Source organism: Pseudorca crassidens, chromosome Y, assembly GCF_039906515.1.
Source record: "Pseudorca crassidens isolate mPseCra1 chromosome Y, mPseCra1.hap1, whole genome shotgun sequence".
Classification (NCBI taxonomy): Eukaryota; Metazoa; Chordata; class Mammalia; order Artiodactyla; family Delphinidae; genus Pseudorca; species Pseudorca crassidens.
The window spans coordinates 13,309,024-13,334,023 of record NC_090318.1 but is presented as its reverse complement, the minus strand read 5'-3'; positions in this window follow the sequence as shown (position 1 = coordinate 13,334,023).

Genomic DNA, 25,000 nt, shown 5'->3' with positions numbered 1-25,000 from the left:
ACAGTCACTGTGACACAACGCAGACCCTATACCACAACACCCATGCAAAGACACATATGCACGGCTCTTTGTGACTCTATGCACACCCTATACTATCACATACACACATTCACACATGGCTCATTGTGAATCAGTGCACAGTCTGTAGTTCCAGGTATACACACACAGACACACACCTCAGTGACTCAATGCAAAGCCCATACCATCACACACACACACACATACACACACAGCTCACTGTGAATCACTGTACAGTCTTCAGCTCCATGTACATACACACACAACACACCTTAGTGAATCAATGCAGAGACCATACCAGCATACACACACACATACACACACCTGAGACTCAATGCTCTGCCTATTCCAGCACACACACACACACAGGCACACACACGGCTCACTGTCATTCAATACCAGCCTGTACCTGCACACACACACACTCTCACACACACCGCCGTGTGACTCAATGCAGATGATACCACCACACAGACACACAGACACACACACACACCTGTCTGAGACTCAATGCCAAGCCCATACAAGTAAACAGACACACAAAACAAAGGCTCACTGAGACTCAATGAACAGTATATACTAGCACATACAAACACATGGCTCAATGTGAGTCAATGCATAGCCTATACCCGCACACACACACACAGAAACACACCTTAACATGGCTCAGTGTACAGACTATAGCAGTACACACACACACAAACACACACCGTTCAGTGATTCAATGCAAATCCCATATCAGCATACACATACACATACACTCACCTAGGTGTGACTCAATTCTCAGCATATAGCAGCACACACACACACCTTACTGTGACTCATGCAGACTCTACAGCACCAAATACACAACACTAACACAGGGCTGTGATTCAATGCACAGCCTATAACACCACACAGAGACACCCATCACTGTGACTCAAACCGCAGCCTGTACATGCACATACACACACAAAGACACACTTTCTGTGACTCAATACACAGCCTACTGCAGCACACACACACACACAAACACAACCATCACTGTGACTCAATGCACCTCCTGTACCAGCTTACACACATGCCTCACTGTGAATCAATGCACAGCCTATACAAGAACACACAAACACTCACACATACCTGACTGTGACTCAGTGAACCACCTATAGCAGCACCCACAAACACACACAAACATACATGATTCACTTGGACTCAATGCACTTCATATATCAGCACACACACACACACACACACACATATATGACTCACTGACTCCTTGCACAGCCTGTACTGGCACACACACAAGTCTTACTGTGACTCAATGCAGAGTCTCCACCAGCATACAAACACATGGCTCACTGTGACACAATGTAATGCCTATGCCAGCACACACACACAGAGACGCATGCATGGCTCTCTCTGATACAATGCATGTACTATACCATCACAAACACACACACACACACACACGCACAGTCACTGTGACAAAATGCACAGCCTATACCACAACACCCATGCAAAGACACATATGCACGGCTCATTGTGACTCTATGCACACCCTATACTATCACATACACACATTCACACATGGCTCATTGTGAATCAGTGCACAGTCTGTAGCTCCAGGTATACACACACAGACACACACCTCAGTGACTCAATGCAAAGCCCATACCATCACACACACACACACATACACACACAGCTCACTGTGAATCAGTGTACAGTCTTCAGCTCCATGTACATACACACACAACACACCTTAGTGAATCAATGCAGAGACCATACCAGCATACACACACACATACACACACCTGAGACTCAATGCTCTGCCTATTCCAGCACACACACACACGGCTCACTGTGGTTCAATACCAGCCTGTACCTGCACACACACACACTCTCACACACACCGCTGTGTGACTCAATGCAGTTTATACCACCACACAGACACACAAACACACACAAACACCTCTCTGTGACTCAATGCCAAGCCCATACAAGTAAACAGACACACACAACAATGGCTCACTGAGACTCAATGAATAGCGTATAGTAGCACATACAAACACATGGCTCAATGTGAGTCAATGTATAGCCTATACCGGCACACACACACCCAGAAACACAGCTTAATATGGCTCAGTGTACAGCCTATAGCAGTACACACACACACATCTTACTGTGACTCATGCAGACTCTACAGCACCAAATACACAAACACTAACACAGGGCTGGGATGCAATGCACAGTCCATACCAGCAAAGGCACACACACCACACCACACTGTGACTCAATGTTCAGATTATACCAGCACACACACACGGCTCACTCTGTCCTAGTGCACAGAATATAACATCACACACACACCCCACACTGTGACTCAATGCACAGCCTGTACCTACACATACACACACACACAGCTCACTGTGACAAAATATGCAGCCTATACCAGCACACACACACACACACCCTCAATGTTACACAATGGTCAGCCTATATCAGAACATGCAGACACACACACACATCACTCTGACTCACTGCACATCCTATACCAGTGCACTCACACACACACACACATGGCTGACTGTGAATCAATGCACACTCTGTACCAGGACACACACACACACACACACACACGGCTCCCTGTGACTCAGTGCACAGGATATGCTAGCAGACATACACACACAGAGAAGCACATACGGCAAAATGTGAGTCAATCCACAGCCCATACCTCCACACACGCACACATACTGACACTCAAAAACACAGCTCAGTGTGATTCAATGCAAATCCTAAACTAGAAAGTGCACACACACAGACACAAACCTCCCTATGAATCAGTGCATAGCATATAACATCACACACATACACCTCACTGTGACTCAATGTGCTGCCTCTACCTGCACACACACACACAAAAAACTCAATATGACTCAATGAGCAGGCTGTACCAGCACACATATACACACATGTGCACACAGACCTCAGTGTGCCTCAATTGTCAGCCTATACCAGAACACACAGACACACACACCTCCCACTCTGACTCAATGCACAACCTATACCAGCGTGCACACACACTCACATGGCACAGTGAATCAAGGCACAATTTTACCAGCACATGCACACACACCTCAGAGTGATTCAAAGCTCAGCCTATACCAGCAAACACACACACACAAACACAGACATGCACAGATGCAGGCCTCACTGTGACTCAATGCACAGCCTATACCAGTACACACACACACACACCAACACGCACTCACACATGGCTCACTGGTACTCAATAAATCGCCTATACCAGCACACACACACACAGCGCACTGTGACTCAATGCAGTCTGTATCACCCACACTCACACACACACCCATGAGTCAATAAAGCCCATACCAGCACAATAAAACACATACCAGCACACAAACTCACATGCACACACACACACACGAGACTGTGACTCAAAACGCTTCCTGTACCAGCACACACACACACAAACACCTCACTGTGACTCAATGCACAGCCTATACGAGCACACACATACACACACAGCTCACAGTGACTCAATACAGAGTCTATACCAGCACACACACAGACACACAGCCCACTCTGTCTCAATTGTCATCTAGTGCCAGCACACACACACACACAAACACACAAACACACACAGCCGTTCAGGTCAAAGTGGATAAAACCACAGTCCACACCATCACAGCACACACACACCGCACTACTCATTGTGACTCAATGCACAGTCTACACCAGCAAATACACACACACATACACAAACAACTCCCACACATTCAACTGTGACTCAGTGCTCTGACTATACCAGCTCCCCACACACACATGGTTCACTGTGACACAGTGCACAGCAAATAACTGTACACACACACCCCTACACACACATATTGCTCAGTTTGACCTAACGAACAGTCTGTAACACCACATACACACATGCACACCTCAGTGACTCAATGTTCAGCCTGTACCATCACACACACACACGCATACACAAATACACGTACACACACTAATACGGCTCGCTGTGATTCAATGCACAGCCTATAACATCACACAGAGACACCCATCACTGTGACTCGAACTGCAGCTTGTACCTGCACATACACACACAAAGACCCACCTTCTGTGACTCAATTCACAGCCTACTGCAGCATACACACAGAAAAACAACCATCACTGTGATTCAATGCACCGCCTATACCACCATACACACAGAGCTCACTGTGAATCAATGCACAGCCTATAGAAGAACACACAAACACTCACTCACACATACCTGACTGTGACTCAGTGAACCACCTATAGCAGCACACACACACACACACAAACATACACTGCTCATTGGACTCAATGCACTGCCTAAACCAGCACACACACACACAAACACACACACACACATATGACTCATTGACTCAATGCACAGCCTGTACTGGCACACACACAAGGCTTACTGTGACTCAATGCAGAGTCTACACCAGCATACAAACACATTTCTCACTGTGACTCAATGTAATGCCTATGCCAGCACACACACACAGAGACACATGCATGGCTCTCTCTGATTCAATGCACGTACTATACCATCACAAACACACACACACGCACAGTCACTGTGACACAACGCAGACCCTATACCACAACACCCATGCAAAGACACATATGCACGGCTCTTTGTGACTCTATGCACACCCTATACTATCACATACACACATTCACACATGGCTCATTGTGAATCAGTGCACAGTCTGTAGTTCCAGGTATACACACACAGACACACACCTCAGTGACTCAATGCAAAGCCCATACCATCACACACACACACACATACACACACAGCTCACTGTGAATCACTGTACAGTCTTCAGCTCCACGTACATACACACACAACACACCTTAGTGAATCAATGCAGAGACCATACCAGCATACACACACACATACACACACCTGAGACTCAATGCTCTGCCTATTCCAGCACACACACACACACAGGCACACACACGGCTCACTGTGGTTCAATACCAGCCTGTACCTGCACACACACACACTCTCACACACACCGCCGTGTGACTCAATGCAGATGATACCACCACACAGACACACAGACACACACACACACCTGTCTGAGACTCAATGCCAAGCCCATACAAGTAAACAGACACACAAAACAAAGGCTCACTGAGACTCAATGAACAGTATATACTAGCACATACAAACACATGGCTCAATGTGAGTCAATGCATAGCCTATACCCGCACACACACACACAGAAACACACCTTAACATGGCTCAGTGTACAGACTATAGCAGTACACACACACACAAACACACAGCGCTCAGTGATTCAATGCAAATCCCATATCAGCATACACATACACATACACTCACCTAGGTGTGACTCAATTCTCAGCATATAGCAGCACACACACACACCTTACTGTGACTCATGCAGACTCTACAGCACCAAATACACAACACTAACACAGGGCTGTGATTCAATGCACAGCCTATAACACCACACAGAGACACCCATCACTGTGACTCAAACCGCAGCCTGTACATGCACATACACACACAAAGACACACTTTCTGTGACTCAATACACAGCCTACTGCAGCACACACACACACACAAACACAACCATCACTGTGACTCAATGCACCTCCTGTACCAGCTTACACACATGCCTCACTGTGAATCAATGTACAGCCTATACAAGAAAACACAAACACTCACACATACCTGACTGTGACTCAGTGAACCACCTATAGCAGCACCCACAAACACACACAAACATACATGATTCACTTGGACTCAATGCACTTCATATATCAGCACACACACACACACACACATATATGACTCACTGACTCCTTGCACAGCCTGTACTGGCACACACACAAGTCTTACTGTGACTCAATGCAGAGTCTCCACCAGCATACAAACACATGGCTCACTGTGACACAATGTAATGCCTATGCCAGCACACACACACAGAGACGCATGCATGGCTCTCTCTGATACAATGCATGTACTATACCATCACAAACACACACACACACACACGCACAGTCACTGTGACACAATGCACAGCCTATACCACAACACCCATGCAAAGACACATATGCACGGCTCATTGTGACTCTATGAACACCCTATACTATCACATACACACATTCACACATGGCTCATTGTGAATCAGTGCACAGTCTGTAGCTCCAGGTATACACACACAGACACACACCTCAGTGACTCAATGCAAAGCCCATACCATCACACACACACACACATACACACACAGCTCACTGTGAATCAGTGTACAGTCTTCAGCTCCATGTACATACACACACAACACACCTTAGTGAATCAATGCAGAGACCATACCAGCATACACACACACATACACACACCTGAGACTCAATGCTCTGCCTATTCCAGCACACACACACACGGCTCACAGTGGTTCAATACCAGCCTCTACCTGCACACACACACACTCTCACACACACCGCCGTGTGACTCAATGCAGTTTATACCACCACACAGACACACAAACACACACAAACACCTCTCTGTGACTCAATGCCAAGCCCATACAAGTAAACAGACACACACAACAATGGCTCACTGAGACTCAATGAATAGCGTATAGTAGCACATACAAACACATGGCTCAATGTGAGTCAATGTATAGCCTATACCCGCACACACACACCCAGAGACACACCTTAATATGGCTCAGTGTACAGCCTATAGCAGTACACACACACACATCTTACTGTGACTCATGCAGACTCTACAGCACCAAATACACAAACACTAACACAGGGCTGGGATGCAATGCACAGTCCATACCAGCAAAGGCACACACACCACACCACACTGTGACTCAATGTTCAGATTATACCAGCACACACACACGGCTCACTCTGTCCTAGTGCACAGAATATAACATCACACACACACCCCACACTGTGACTCAATGCACAGCCTGTACCTACACATACACACACACACAGCTCACTGTGACAAAATATGCAGCCTATACCAGCACACACACACACACACCCTCAATGTTACACAATGGTCAGCCTATATCAGAACATGCAGACACACACACACATCACTCTGACTCACTGCACATCCTATACCAGTGCACTCACACACACACACAGATGGCTGACTGTGAATCAATGCACACTCTGTACCAGGACACACACACACACACACACACACGGCTCCCTGTGACTCAGTGCACAGGATATGCTAGCAGACATACACACACAGAGAAGCACATATGTCAAAATGTGAGTCAATCCACAGCCCATACCTCCACACACGCACACATACTGACACTCAAAAACACAGCTCAGTGTGATTCAATGCAAATCCTAAACTAGAAAGTGCACACACACAGACACAAACCTCCCTATGAATCAGTGCATAGCATATAACATCACACACATACACCTCACTGTGACTCAATGTGCTGCCTCTACCTGCACACATACACACAAAAAACTCAATATGACTCAATGAGCAGGCTGTACCAGCACACATATACACACATGTGCACACAGACCTCAGTGTGCCTCAATTGTCAGCCTATACCAGAACACACAGACACACACACCTCCCACTCTGACTCAATGCACAACCTATACCAGCGTGCACACACACTCACATGGCACAGTGAATCAAGGCACAATTTTACCAGCACATGCACACACACCTCAGAGTGATTCAAAGCTCAGCCTATACCAGCAAACACACACACACAAACACAGACATGCACAGATGCAGGCCTCACTGTGACTCAATGCACAGCCTATACCAGTACACACACACACACACCAACACGCACTCACACATGGCTCACTGGTACTCAATAAATCGCCTATACCAGCACACACACACACAGCGCACTGTGACTCAATGCAGTCTGTATCACCCACACTCACACACACACCCATGAGTCAATAAAGCCCATACCAGCACAATAAAGCCCATACCAGCACACAAACTCACATGCACACACACACACACGAGACTGTGACTCAAAACGCTTCCTGTACCAGCACACACACACACAAACACCTCACTGTGACTCAATGCACAGCCTATACGAGCACACACATACACACACAGCTCACAGTGACTCAATACAGAGTCTATACCAGCGCACACACAGACACACAGCCCACTCTGTCTCAACTGTCATCTAGTGCCAGCACACACACACACACAAACACACAAACACACACAGCCGTTCAGGTCAAAGTGGATAAAACCACAGTCCACACCATCACAGCACACACACACCGCACTACTCACTGTGACTCAATGCACAGTCTACACCAGCAAATACACACACACATACACAAACAACTCCCACACATTCAACTGTGACTCAGTGCTCTGACTATACCAGCTCCCCACACACACATGGTTCACTGTGACTCAGTGCACAGCAAATAACTGTACACACACACCCCTACACACACATATTGCTCAGTTTGACCTAACGAACAGTCTGTAACACCACATACACACATGCACACCTCAGTGACTCAATGTTCAGCCTGTACCATCACACACACACACGCATACACAAATACACGTACACACACTAATACGGCTCGCTGTGATTCAATGCACAGCCTATAACATCACACAGAGACACCCATCACTGTGACTCGAACTGCAGCTTGTACCTGCACATACACACACAAAGACCCACCTTCTGTGACTCAATTCACAGCCTACTGCAGCATACACACAGAAAAACAACCATCACTGTGATTCAATGCACCGCCTATACCACCATACACACAGAGCTCACTGTGAATCAATGCACAGCCTATAGAAGAACACACAAACACTCACTCACACATACCTGACTGTGACTCAGTGAACCACCTATAGCAGCACACACACACACACACAAACATACACTGCTCATTGGACTCAATGCACTGCCTAAACCAGCACACACACACACAAACACACACACACATATGACTCACTGACTCAATGCACAGCCTGTACTGGCACACACACAAGGCTTACTGTGACTCAATGCAGAGTCTACACCAGCATACAAAACATGGCTCACTGTGACTCAATGTAATGCCTATGCCAGCACACACACACAGAGACACATGCATGGCTCTCTCTGATTCAATGCACGTACTATACCATCACAAACACACACACACGCACAGTCACTGTGACACAACGCAGACCCTATACCACAACACCCATGCAAAGACACATATGCACGGCTCTTTGTGACTCTATGCACACCCTATACTATCACATACACACATTCACACATGGCTCATTGTGAATCAGTGCACAGTCTGTAGTTCCACGTATACAAACACAGACACACACCTCAGTGACTCAATGCAAAGCCCATACCATCACACACACACACACATACACACACAGCTCACTGTGAATCAGTGTACAGTCTTCAGCTCCATGTACATACACACACAACACACCTTAGTGAATCAATGCAGAGACCATACCAGCATACACACACACATACACACACCGGAGACTCAATGCTCTGCCTATTCCAGCACACACACACACGGCTCACTGTGGTTCAATACCAGCCTGTACCTGCACACACACACACTCTCACACACACCGCGTTGTGACTCAATGCAGTTTATACCACCACACAGACACACAAACACACACAAACACCTCTCTGTGACTCAATGCCAAGCCCATACAAGTAAACAGACACACACAACAATGGCTCACTGAGACTCAATGAATAGCGTATAGTAGCACATACAAACACATGGCTCAATGTGAGTCAATGCATAGCCTATACCCGCACACACACACACAGAAACACACCTTAATATGGCTCAGTGTACAGCCTATATCAGTACACACACACACATCTTTCTGTGACTCATGCAGACTCTACAGCACCAAATACACAAACACTAACACAGGGCTGGGATTCAATGCACAGTCCATACCAGCAAAGGCACACACACCACACCACACTGTGACTCAATGTTCAGATTATACCAGCACACACACACGGCTCACTCTGTCCTAGTGCACAGAATATAACATCACACACACACCCCACACTGTGACTCAATGCACAGCCTGTACCTACACATACACACACACACAGCTCACTGTGACAAAATATGCAGCCTATACCAGCACACACACACACACACCCTCAATGTTACACAATGGTCAGCCTATATCAGAACATGCAGACACACACACACAGCACTCTGACTCACTGCACATCCTATACCAGTGCACTCACACACACACACACATGGCTGACTGTGAATCAATGCACACTCTGTACCAGGACACACACACACACACACACATGGCTCCCTGTGACTTAGTGCACAGGATATGCTAGCAGACATACACACACAGAGAAGCACATACGGCAAAATGTGAGTCAATCCACAGCCCATACCTCCACACACGCACACATACTGACACTCAAAAACACAGCTCAGTGTGATTCAATGCAAATCCTAAACTAGAAAGTGCACACACACAGACACAAACCTCCCTATGAATCAGTGCATAGCATATAACATCACACACATACACCTCACTGTGACTCAATGTGCTGCCTCTACTTGCACACACACACACAAAAAACTCAATATGACTCAATGAGCAGGCTGTACCAGCACACATATACACACATGTGCACACAGACCTCAGTGTGCCTCAATTGTCAGCCTATACCAGAACACACAGACACACACACCTCCCACTCTGACTCAATGCACAACCTATACCAGCGTGCACACACACTCACATGGCACAGTGAATCAAGGCACAATTTTACCAGCACATGCACACACACCTCAGAGTGATTCAAAGCTCAGCCTATACCAGCAAACACACACACACAAACACAGACATGCACAGATGCAGGCCTCACTGTGACTCAATGCACAGCCTATACCAGTACACACACACACACACCAACACGCACTCACACATGGCTCACTCGTACTCAATAAATCGCCTATACCAGCACACACACACACAGCGCACTGTGACTCAATGCAGTCTGTATCACCCACACTCACACACACACCCATGAGTCAATAAAGCCCATACCAGCACAATAAAGCCCATACCAGCACACAAACTCACATGCACACACACACACACGAGACTGTGACTCAAAACGCTTCCTGTACCAGCACACACACACACAAACACCTCACTGTGACTCAATGCACAGCCTATACGAGCACACACATACACACACAGCTCACAGTGACTCAATACAGAGTCTATACCAGCGCACACACAGACACACAGCCCACTCTGTCTCAATTGTCATCTAGTGCCAGCACACACACACACACAAACACACACAGCCGTTCAGGTCAAAGTGGATAAAACCACAGTCCACACCATCACAGCACACACACACCGCACTACTCACTGTGACTCAATACACAGTCTACACCAGCAAATACACACACACATACACAAACAACTCCCACACATTCAACTGTGACTCAGTGCTCTGACTATACCAGCTCCCCACACACACATGGTTCACTGTGACTCAGTGCACAGCAAATAACTGTACACACACACCCCTACACACACATATTGCTCAGTTTGACCTAACGAACAGTCTGTAACACCACATACACACATGCACACCTCAGTGACTCAATGTTCAGCCTGTACCATCACACACACACACGCATACACAAATACACATACACACACTAATACGGCTCGCTGTGATTCAATGCACAGCCTATAACATCACACAGAGACACCCATCACTGTGACTCGAACTGCAGCTTGTAACTGCACATACACACACAAAGACCCACCTTCTGTGACTCAATTCACAGCCTACCGCAGCATACACACAGAAAAACAACCATCACTGTGATTCAATGCACCGCCTATACCACCATACACACAGAGCTCACTGTGAATCAATGCACAGCCTATAGAAGAACACACAAACACTCACTCACACATACCTGACTGTGACTCAGTGAACCACCTATAGAAGCACACACACACACACACAAACATACACTGCTCATTGGACTCAATGCACTGCCTAAACCAGCACACACACACACAAACACACACACACATATGACTCACTGACTCAATGCACAGCCTGTACTGGCACACACACAAGGCTTACTGTGACTCAATGCAGAGTCTACACCAGCATACAAACACATAGCTTACTGTGACTCAATGTAATGCCTATGCCAGCACACACACACAGAGACACATGCATGGCTCTCTCTGATTCAATGCACGTACTATACCATCACAAACACACACACACGCACAGTCACTGTGACACAACGCAGACCCTATACCACAACACCCATGCAAAGACACATATGCACGGCTCTTTGTGACTCTATGCACACCCTATACTATCACATACACACATTCACACATGGCTCATTGTGAATCAGTGCACAGTCTGTAGTTCCAGGTATACACACACAGACACACACCTCAGTGACTCAATGCAAAGCCCATACCATCACACACACACACACATACACACACAGCTCACTGTGAATCAGTGTACAGTCTTCAGCTCCATGTACATACACACACAACACACCTTAGTGAATCAATGCAGAGACCATACCAGCATACACACACACATACACACACCTGAGACTCAATGCTCTGTCTATTCCAGCACACACACACACACAGGCACACACACGGCTCACTGTCATTCAATACCAGCCTCTACCTACAAACACACACACTCTCACACACACCGCCATGTGACTCAATGCAGATGATACCACCACACAGACACACAGACACACACACACACCTGTCTGAGACTCAATGCCAAGCCCATACAAGTAAACAGACACACAAAATAAAGGCTCACTGAGACTCAAGGAACAGTGTATACTAGCACATACAAACACATGGCTCAATGTGAGTCAATGCATAGCCTATACCCGCACACACACACACAGAAACACACCTTAACATGGCTCAGTGTACAGACTATACCAGTACACACACACACAAACACACACCGCTCAGTGATTCAATGCAAATCCCATATCAGCATACACATACACATACACTCACCTAGGTGTGACTCAATTCTCAGCATATAGCAGCACACACACACACCTTACTGTGACTCATGCAGACTCTACAGCACCAAATACACAACACTAACACAGGGCTGTGATTCAATGCACAGCCTATAACACCACACAGAGACACCCATCACTGTGACTCAAACCGCAGCCTGTACATGCACATACACACACAAAGACCCACTTTCTGTGACTCAATACACAGCCTACTGCAGCACACACACACACACAAACACAACCATCACTGTGACTAAATGCACCTCCTGTACCAGCTTACACACATGCCTCACTGTGAATCAATGCACAGCCTATACAAGAACACACAAACACTCACACACACCTGACTGTGACTCAGTGAACCACCTATAGCAGCACCCACAAACACACACAAACATACATGATTCACTTGGACTCAATGCACTTCATATATCAGCACACACAAACACACACACACACATATGACTCACTGACTCCTTGCACAGCCTGTACTGGCACACACACAAGTCTTACTGTGACTCAATGCAGAGTCTCCACCAGCATACAAAAACATGGCTCACTGTGACACAATGTAATGCCTATGCCAGCACACACACACAGAGACGCATGCATGGCTCTCTCTGATACAATGCATGTACTATACCATCACAAACACACACACACACACGCACAGTCACTGTGACACAATGCACAGCCTATACCACAACACCCATGCAAAGACACATATGCACGGCTCATTGTGACTCTATGAACACCCTATACTATCACATACACACATTCACACATGGCTCATTGTGAATCAGTGCACAGTCTGTAGTTCCAGGTATACACACACAGACACACACCTCAGTGACTCAATGCAAAGCCCATACCATCACACACACACACACATACACACACAGCTCACTGTGAATCAGTGTACAGTCTTCAGCTCCATGTACATACACACACAACACACCTTAGTGAATCAATGCAGAGACCATACCAGCATACACACACACATACACACACCTGAGACTCAATGCTCTGCCTATTCCAGCACACACACACACGGCTCACTGTGGTTCAATACCAGCCTGTACCTGCACACACACACACTCTCACACACACCGCCGTGTGACTCAATGCAGTTTATACCACCACACAGACACACAAACACACACAAACACCTCTCTGTGACTCAATGCCAAGCCCATACAAGTAAACAGACACACAAAACAATGGCTCACTGAGACTCAATGAATAGCGTATAGTAGCACATACAAACACATGGCTCAATGTGAGTCAATGCATAGCCTATACCCGCACACACACACACAGAAACACACCTTAATATGGCTCAGTGTACAGCCTATAGCAGTACACACACACATATCTTACTGTGACTCATGCAGACTCTACAGCACCAAATACACAAACACTAACACAGGGCTGGGATTCAATGCACAGTCCATACCAGCAAAGGCACACACACCACACCACACTGTGACTCAATGTTCAGATTATACCAGCACACACACACGGCTCACTCTCTCCTAGTGCACAGAATATAACATCACACACACACCCCACACTGTGACTCAATGCACAGCCTGTACCTACACATACACACACACACAGCTCACTGTGACAAAATATGCAGCCTATACCAGCACACACACACACACACCCTCAATGTTACACAATGGTCAGCCTATATCAGAACATGCAGACACACACACACATCACTCTGACTCACTGCACATCCTATACCAGTTCACTCACACACACACACACATGGCTGACTGTGAATCAATGCACACTCTGTACCAGGACACACACACACACACACACGGCTCCCTGTGACTCAGTGCACAGGATATGCTAGCAGACATACACACACAGAGAAGCACATACGGCAAAATGTGAGTCAATCCACAGCCCATACCTCCACACACGCACACATACTGACACTCAAAAACACAGCTCAGTGTGATTCAATGCAAATCCTAAACTAGAAAGTGCACACACACAGACACAAACCTCCCTATGAATCAGTGCATAGCATATAACATCACACACATACACCTCACTGTGACTCAATGTGCTGCCTCTACCTGCACACACACACAAAAAAAACTCAATATGACTCAATGAGCAGGCTGTACCAGCACACATATACACACATGTGCACACAGACCTCAGTGTGCCTCAATTGTCAGCCTATACCAGAACACACAGACACACACACCTCCCACTCTGACTCAATGCACAACCTATACCAGCGTGCACACACACTCACATGGCACAGTGAATCAAGGCACAATTTTACCAGCACATGCACACACACCTCAGAGTGATTCAAAGCTCAGCCTATACCAGCAAACACACACACACAAACACAGACATGCACAGATGCAGGCCTCACTGTGACTCAATGCACAGCCTATACCAGTACACACACACACACACCAACACGCACTCACACATGGCTCACTGGTACTCAATAAATCGCCTATACCAGCACACACACACACAGCGCACTGTGATTCAATGCAGTCTGTATCACCCACACTCACACACACACCCATGAGTCAATAAAGCCCATACCAGCACAATAAAGCCCATACCAGCACACAAACTCACATGCACACACACACACACGAGACTGTGACTCAAAACGCTTCCTGTACCAGCACACACACACACAAACACCTCACTGTGACTCAATGCACAGCCTATACGAGCACACACATACACACACAGCTCACAGTGACTCAATACAGAGTCTATACCAGCGCACACACAGACACACAGCCCACTCTGTCTCAATTGTCATCTAGTGCCAGCACACACACACACACAAACACACACAGCCGTTCAGGTCAAAGTGGATAAAACCACAGTCCACACCATCACAGCACACACACACCGCACTACTCACTGTGACTCAATGCACAGTCTACACCAGCAAATACACACACACATACACAAACAACTCCCACACATTCAACTGTGACTCAGTGCTCTGACTATACCAGCTCCCCACACACACATGGTTCACTGTGACTCAGTGCACAGCAAATAACTGTACACACACACCCCTACACACACATATTGCTCAGTTTGACCTAACGAACAGTCTGTAACACCACATACACACATGTACACCTCAGTGACTCAATGTTCAGCCTGTACCATCACACACACACACGCATACACAAATACACATACACACACTAATACGGCTCGCTGTGATTCAATGCACAGCCTATAACATCACACAGAGACACCCATCACTGTGACTCGAACTGCAGCTTGTAACTGCACATACACACACAAAGACCCACCTTCTGTGACTCAATTCACAGCCTACCGCAGCATACACACAGAAAAACAACCATCACTGTGATTCAATGCACCGCCTATACCACCATACACACAGAGCTCACTGTGAATCAATGCACAGCCTATAGAAGAACACACAAACACTCACTCACACATACCTGACTGTGACTCAGTGAACCACCTATAGCAGCACACACACACACACACAAACATACACTGCTCATTGGACTCAATGCACTGCCTAAACCAGCACACACACACACAAACACACACACACATATGACTCACTGACTCAATGCACAGCCTGTACTGGCACACACACAAGGCTTACTGTGACTCAATGCAGAGTCTACACCAGCATACAAACACATGGCTCACTGTGACTCAATGTAATGCCTATGCCAGCACACACACACAGAGACACATGCATGGCTCTCTCTGATTCAATGCACGTACTATACCATCACAAACACACACACACGCACAGTCACTGTGACACAACGCAGACCCTATACCACAACACCCATGCAAAGACACATATGCACGGCTCTTTGTGACTCTATGCACACCCTATACTATCACATACACACATTCACACATGGCTCATTGTGAATCAGTGCACAGTCTGTAGTTCCAGGTATACACACACAGACACACACCTCAGTGACTCAATGCAAAGCCCATACCATCACACACACACACACATACACACACAGCTCACTGTGAATCAGTGTACAGTCTTCAGCTCCATGTACATACACACACAACACACCTTAGTGAATCAATGCAGAGACCATACCAGCATACACACACACATACACACACCTGAGACTCAATGCTCTGCCTATTACAGCACACACACACACACAGGCACACACACGGGTCACTGTCTTTCAATACCAGCCTGTACCTGCACACACACACACTCTCACACACACCGCCATGTGACTCAATGCAGATGATACCACCACACAGACACACAGACACACACACACACCTGTCTGAGACTCAATGCCAAGCCCATACAAGTAAACAGACACACAAAACAAAGGCTCACTGAGACTCAATGAACAGTGTATACTAGCACATACAAACACATGGCTCAATGTGAGTCAATGCATAGCCTATACCCACACACACACACACAGAAACACACCTTAACATGGCTCAGTGTACAGACTATAGCAGTACACACACACACAAACACACACCGCTCAGTGATTCAATGCAAATCACATATCAGCATACACATACACATACACTCACCTAGGTGTGACTCAATTCTCAGCATATAGCAGCACACACACACACCTTACTGTGACTCATGCAGACTCTACAGCACCAAATACACAACACTAACACAGGGCTGTGATTCAATGCACAGCCTATAACACCACACAGAGACACCCATCACTGTGACTCAAACCGCAGCCTGTACATGCACATACACACACAAAGACACACTTTCTGTGACTCAATACACAGCCTACTGCAGCACACACACACACACAAACACAACCATCACTGTGACTCAATGCACCTCCTGTACCAGCTTACACACATGCCTCACTGTGAATCAATGCACAGCCTATACAAGAACACACAAACACTCACACACACCTGACTGTGACTCAGTGAACCACCTATAGCAGCACCCACAAACACACACAAACATACATGATTCACTTGGACTCAATGCACTTCATATATCAGCACACACAAACACACACACACACATATGACTCACTGACTCCTTGCACAGCCTGTACTGGCACACACACAAGTCTTACTGTGACTCAATGCAGAGTCTCCACCAGCATACAAAAACATGGCTCACTGTGACACAATGTAATGCCTATGCCAGCACACACACACAGAGACGCATGCATGGCTCTCTCTGATACAATGCATGTACTATACCATCACAAACACACACACACACACGCACAGTCACTGTGACACAATGCACAGCCTATACCACAACACCCATGCAAAGACACATATGCACGGCTCATTGTGACTCTATGAACACCCTATACTATCACATACACACATTCACACATGGCTCATTGTGAATCAGTGCACAGTCTGTAGTTCCAGGTATACACACACAGACACACACCTCAGTGACTCAATGCAAAGCCCATACCATCACACACACACACACATACACACACAGCTCACTGTGAATCAGTGTACAGTCTTCAGCTCCATGTACATACACACACAACACACCTTAGTGAATCAATGCAGAGACCATACCAGCATACACACACACATACACACACCGGAGACTCAATGCTCTGCCTATTCCAGCACACACACACACGGCTCACTGTGGTTCAATACCAGCCTGTACCTGCACACACACACACTCTCACACACACCGCCGTGTGACTCAATGCAGTTTATACCACCACACAGACACACAAACACACACAAACACCTCTCTGTGACTCAATGCCAAGCCCATACAAGTAAACAGACACACAAAACAATGGCTCACTGAGACTCAATGAATAGCGTATAGTAGCACATACAAACACATGGCTCAATGTGAGTCAATGCATAGCCTATACCCGCACACACACACACAGAAACACACCTTAATATGGCTCAGTGTACAGCCTATAGCAGTACACACACACATATCTTACTGTGACTCATGCAGACTCTACAGCACCAAATACACAAACACTAACACAGGGCTGGGATTCAATGCACAGTCCATACCAGCAAAGGCACACACACCACACCACACTGTGACTCAATGTTCAGATTATACCAGCACACACACACGGCTCACTCTCTCCTAGTGCACAGAATATAACATCACACACACACCCCACACTGTGACTCAATGCACAGCCTGTACCTACACATACACACACACACAGCTCACTGTGACAAAATATGCAGCCTATACCAGCACACACACACACACACCCTCAATGTTACACAATGGTCAGCCTATATCAGAACATGCAGACACACACACACATCACTCTGACTCACTGCACATCCTATACCAGTTCACTCACACACACACACACATGGCTGACTGTGAATCAATGCACACTCTGTACCAGGACACACACACACACACACACGGCTCCCTGTGACTCAGTGCACAGGATATGCTAGCAGACATACACACACAGAGAAGCACATACGGCAAAATGTGAGTCAATCCACAGCCCATACCTCCACACACGCACACATACTGACACTCAAAAACACAGCTCAGTGTGATTCAATGCAAATCCTAAACTAGAAAGTGCACACACACAGACACAAACCTCCCTATGAATCAGTGCATAGCATATAACATCACACACATACACCTCACTGTGACTCAATGTGCTGCCTCTACCTGCACACACACACACAAAAAACTCAATATGACTCAATGAGCAGGCTGTACCAGCACACATATACACACATGTGCACACAGACCTCAGTGTGCCTCAATTGTCAGCCTATACCAGAACACACAGACACACACACCTCCCACTCTGACTCAATGCACAACCTATACCAGCGTGCACACACACTCACATGGCACAGTGAATCAAGGCACAATTTTACCAGCACATGCACACACACCTCAGAGTGATTCAAAGCTCAGCCTATACCAGCAAACACACACACACAAACACAGACATGCACAGATGCAGGCCTCACTGTGACTCAATGCACAGCCTATACCAGTACACACACACACACACCAACACGCACTCACACATGGCTCACTGGTACTCAATAAATCGCCTATACCAGCACACACACACACAGCGCACTGTGACTCAATGCAGTCTGTATCACCCACACTCACACACACACCCATGAGTCAATAAAGCCCATACCAGCACAATAAAGCCCATACCAGCACACAAACTCACATGCACACACACACACACGAGACTGTGACTCAAAACGCTTCCTGTACCAGCACACACACACACAAACACCTCACTGTGACTCAATGCACAGCCTATACGAGCACACACATACACACACAGCTCACAGTGACTCAATACAGAGTCTATACCAGCGCACACACAGACACACAGCCCACTCTGTCTCAATTGTCATCTAGTGCCAGCACACACACACACACAAACACACACAGCCGTTCAGGTCAAAGTGGATAAAACCACAGTCCACACCATCACAGCACACACACACCGCACTACTCACTGTGACTCAATACACAGTCTACACCAGCAAATACACACACACATACACAAACAACTCCCACACATTCAACTGTGACTCAGTGCTCTGACTATACCAGCTCCCCACACACACATGGTTCACTGTGACTCAGTGCACAGCAAATAACTGTACACACACACCCCTACACACACATATTGCTCAGTTTGACCTAACGAACAGTCTGTAACACCACATACACACATGTACACCTCAGTGACTCAATGTTCAGCCTGTACCATCACACACACACACGCATACACAAATACACATACACACACTAATACGGCTCGCTGTGATTCAATGCACAGCCTATAACATCACACAGAGACACCCATCACTGTGACTCGAACTGCAGCTTGTAACTGCACATACACACACAAAGACCCACCTTCTGTGACTCAATTCACAGCCTACCGCAGCATACACACAGAAAAACAACCATCACTGTGATTCAATGCACCGCCTATACCACCATACACACAGAGCTCACTGTGAATCAATGCACAGCCTATAGAAGAACACACAAACACTCACTCACACATACCTGACTGTGACTCAGTGAACCACCTATAGCAGCACACACACACACACACAAACATACACTGCTCATTGGACTCAATGCACTGCCTAAACCAGCACACACACACACAAACACACACACACATATGACTCACTGACTCAATGCACAGCCTGTACTGGCACACACACAAGGCTTACTGTGACTCAATGCAGAGTCTACACCAGCATACAAACACATGGCTTACTGTGACTCAATGTAATGCCTATGCCAGCACACACACACAGAGACACATGCATGGCTCTCTCTGATTCAATGCACGTACTATACCATCACAAACACACACACACGCACAGTCACTGTGACACAACGCAGACCCTATACCACAACACCCATGCAAAGACACATATGCACGGCTCTTTGTGACTCTATGCACACCCTATACTATCACATACACACATTCACACATGGCTCATTGTGAATCAGTGCACAGTCTGTAGTTCCAGGTATACACACACAGACACACACCTCAGTGACTCAATGCAAAGCCCATACCATCACACACACACACACATACACACACAGCTCACTGTGAATCAGTGTACAGTCTTCAGATCCATGTACATACACACACAACACACCTTAGTGAATCAATGCAGAGACCATACCAGCATACACACACACATACACACACCTGAGACTCAATGCTCTGCCTATTCCAGCACACACACACACACAGGCACACACACGGCTCACTGTCATTCAATACCAGCCTGTACCTACACACACACACACTCTCACACACACCGCCATGTGACTCAATGCAGATGATACCACCACACAGACACACAGACACACACACACACCTGTCTGAGACTCAATGCCAAGCCCATACAAGTAAACAGACACACAAAACAAAGGCTCACTGAGACTCAAGGAACAGTGTATACTAGCACATACAAACACATGGCTCAATGTGAGTCAATGCATAGCCTATACCCGCACACACACACACAGAAACACACCTTAACATGGCTCAGTGTACAGACTATAGCAGTACACACACACACAAACACACACCGCTCAGTGATTCAATGCAAATCCCATATCAGCATACACATACACATACACTCACCTAGGTGTGACTCAATTCTCAGCATATAGCAGCACACACACACACCTTACTGTGACTCATGCAGACTCTACAGCACCAAATACACAACACTAACACAGGGCTGTGATTCAATGCACAGCCTATAACACCACACAGAGACACCCATCACTGTGACTCAAACCGCAGCCTGTACATGCACATACACACACAAAGACACACTTTCTGTGACTCAATACACAGCCTACTGCAGCACACACACACACACAAACACAACCATCACTGTGACTAAATGCACCTCCTGTACCAGCTTACACACATGCCTCACTGTGAATCAATGCACAGCCTATACAAGAACACACAAACACTCACACATACCTGACTGTGACTCAGTGAACCACCTATAGCAGCACCCACAAACACACACAAACATACATGATTCACTTGGACTCAATGCACTTCATATATCAGCACACACAAACACACACACACACATATGACTCACTGACTCCTTGCACAGCCTGTACTGGCACACACACAAGTCTTACTGTGACTCAATGCAGAGTCTCCACCAGCATACAAAAACATGGCTCACTGTGACACAATGTAATGCCTATGCCAGCACACACACACAGAGACGCATGCATGGCTCTCTCTGATACAATGCATGTACTATACCATCACAAACACACACACACACACGCACAGTCACTGTGACACAATGCACAGCCTATACCACAACACCCATGCAAAGACACATATGCACGGCTCATTGTGACTCTATGAACACCCTATACTATCACATACACACATTCACACATGGCTCATTGTGAATCAGTGCACAGTCTGTAGTTCCAGGTATACACACACAGACACACACCTCAGTGACTCAATGCAAAGCCCATACCATCACACACACACACACATACACACACAGCTCACTGTGAATCAGTGTACAGTCTTCAGCTCCATGTACATACACACACAACACACCTTAGTGAATCAATGCAGAGACCATACCAGCATACACACACACATACACACACCGGAGACTCAATGCTCTGCCTATTCCAGCACACACACACACGGCTCACTGTGGTTCAATACCAGCCTGTACCTGCACACACACACACTCTCACACACACCGCCGTGTGACTCAATGCAGTTTATACCACCACACAGACACACAAACACACACAAACACCTCTCTGTGACTCAATGCCAAGCCCATACAAGTAAACAGACACACAAAACAATGGCTCACTGAGACTCAATGAATAGCGTATAGTAGCACATACAAACACATGGCTCAATGTGAGTCAATGCATAGCCTATACCCGCACACACACACACAGAAACACACCTTAATATGGCTCAGTGTACAGCCTATAGCAGTACACACACACATATCTTACTGTGACTCATGCAGACTCTACAGCACCAAATACACAAACACTAACACAGGGCTGGGATTCAATGCACAGTCCATACCAGCAAAGGCACACACACCACACCACACTGTGACTCAATGTTCAGATTATACCAGCACACACACACGGCTCACTCTCTCCTAGTGCACAGAATATAACATCACACACACACCCCACACTGTGACTCAATGCACAGCCTGTACCTACACATACACACACACACAGCTCACTGTGACAAAATATGCAGCCTATACCAGCACACACACACACACACCCTCAATGTTACACAATGGTCAGCCTATATCAGAACATGCAGACACACACACACATCACTCTGACTCACTGCACATCCTATACCAGTTCACTCACACACACACACACATGGCTGACTGTGAATCAATGCACACTCTGTACCAGGACACACACACACACACACACGGCTCCCTGTGACTCAGTGCACAGGATATGCTAGCAGACATACACACACAGAGAAGCACATACGGCAAAATGTGAGTCAATCCACAGCCCATACCTCCACACACGCACACATACTGACACTCAAAAACACAGCTCAGTGTGATTCAATGCAAATCCTAAACTAGAAAGTGCACACACACAGACACAAACCTCCCTATGAATCAGTGCATAGCATATAACATCACACACATACACCTCACTGTGACTCAATGTGCTGCCTCTACCTGCACACACACACACACAAAACTCAATATGACTCAATGAGCAGGCTGTACCAGCACACATATACACACATGTGCACACAGACCTCAGTGTGCCTCAATTGTCAGCCTATACCAGAACACACAGACACACACACCTCCCACTCTGACTCAATGCACAACCTATACCAGCGTGCACACACACTCACATGGCACAGTGAATCAAGGCACAATTTTACCAGCACATGCACACACACCTCAGAGTGATTCAAAGCTCAGCCTATACCAGCAAACACACACACACAAACACAGACATGCACAGATGCAGGCCTCACTGTGACTCAATGCACAGCCTATACCAGTACACACACACACACACCAACACGCACTCACACATGGCTCACTGGTACTCAATAAATCGCCTATACCAGCACACACACACACAGCGCACTGTGACTCAATGCAGTCTGTATCACCCACACTCACACACACACCCATGAGTCAATAAAGCCCATACCAGCACAATAAAGCCCATACCAGCACA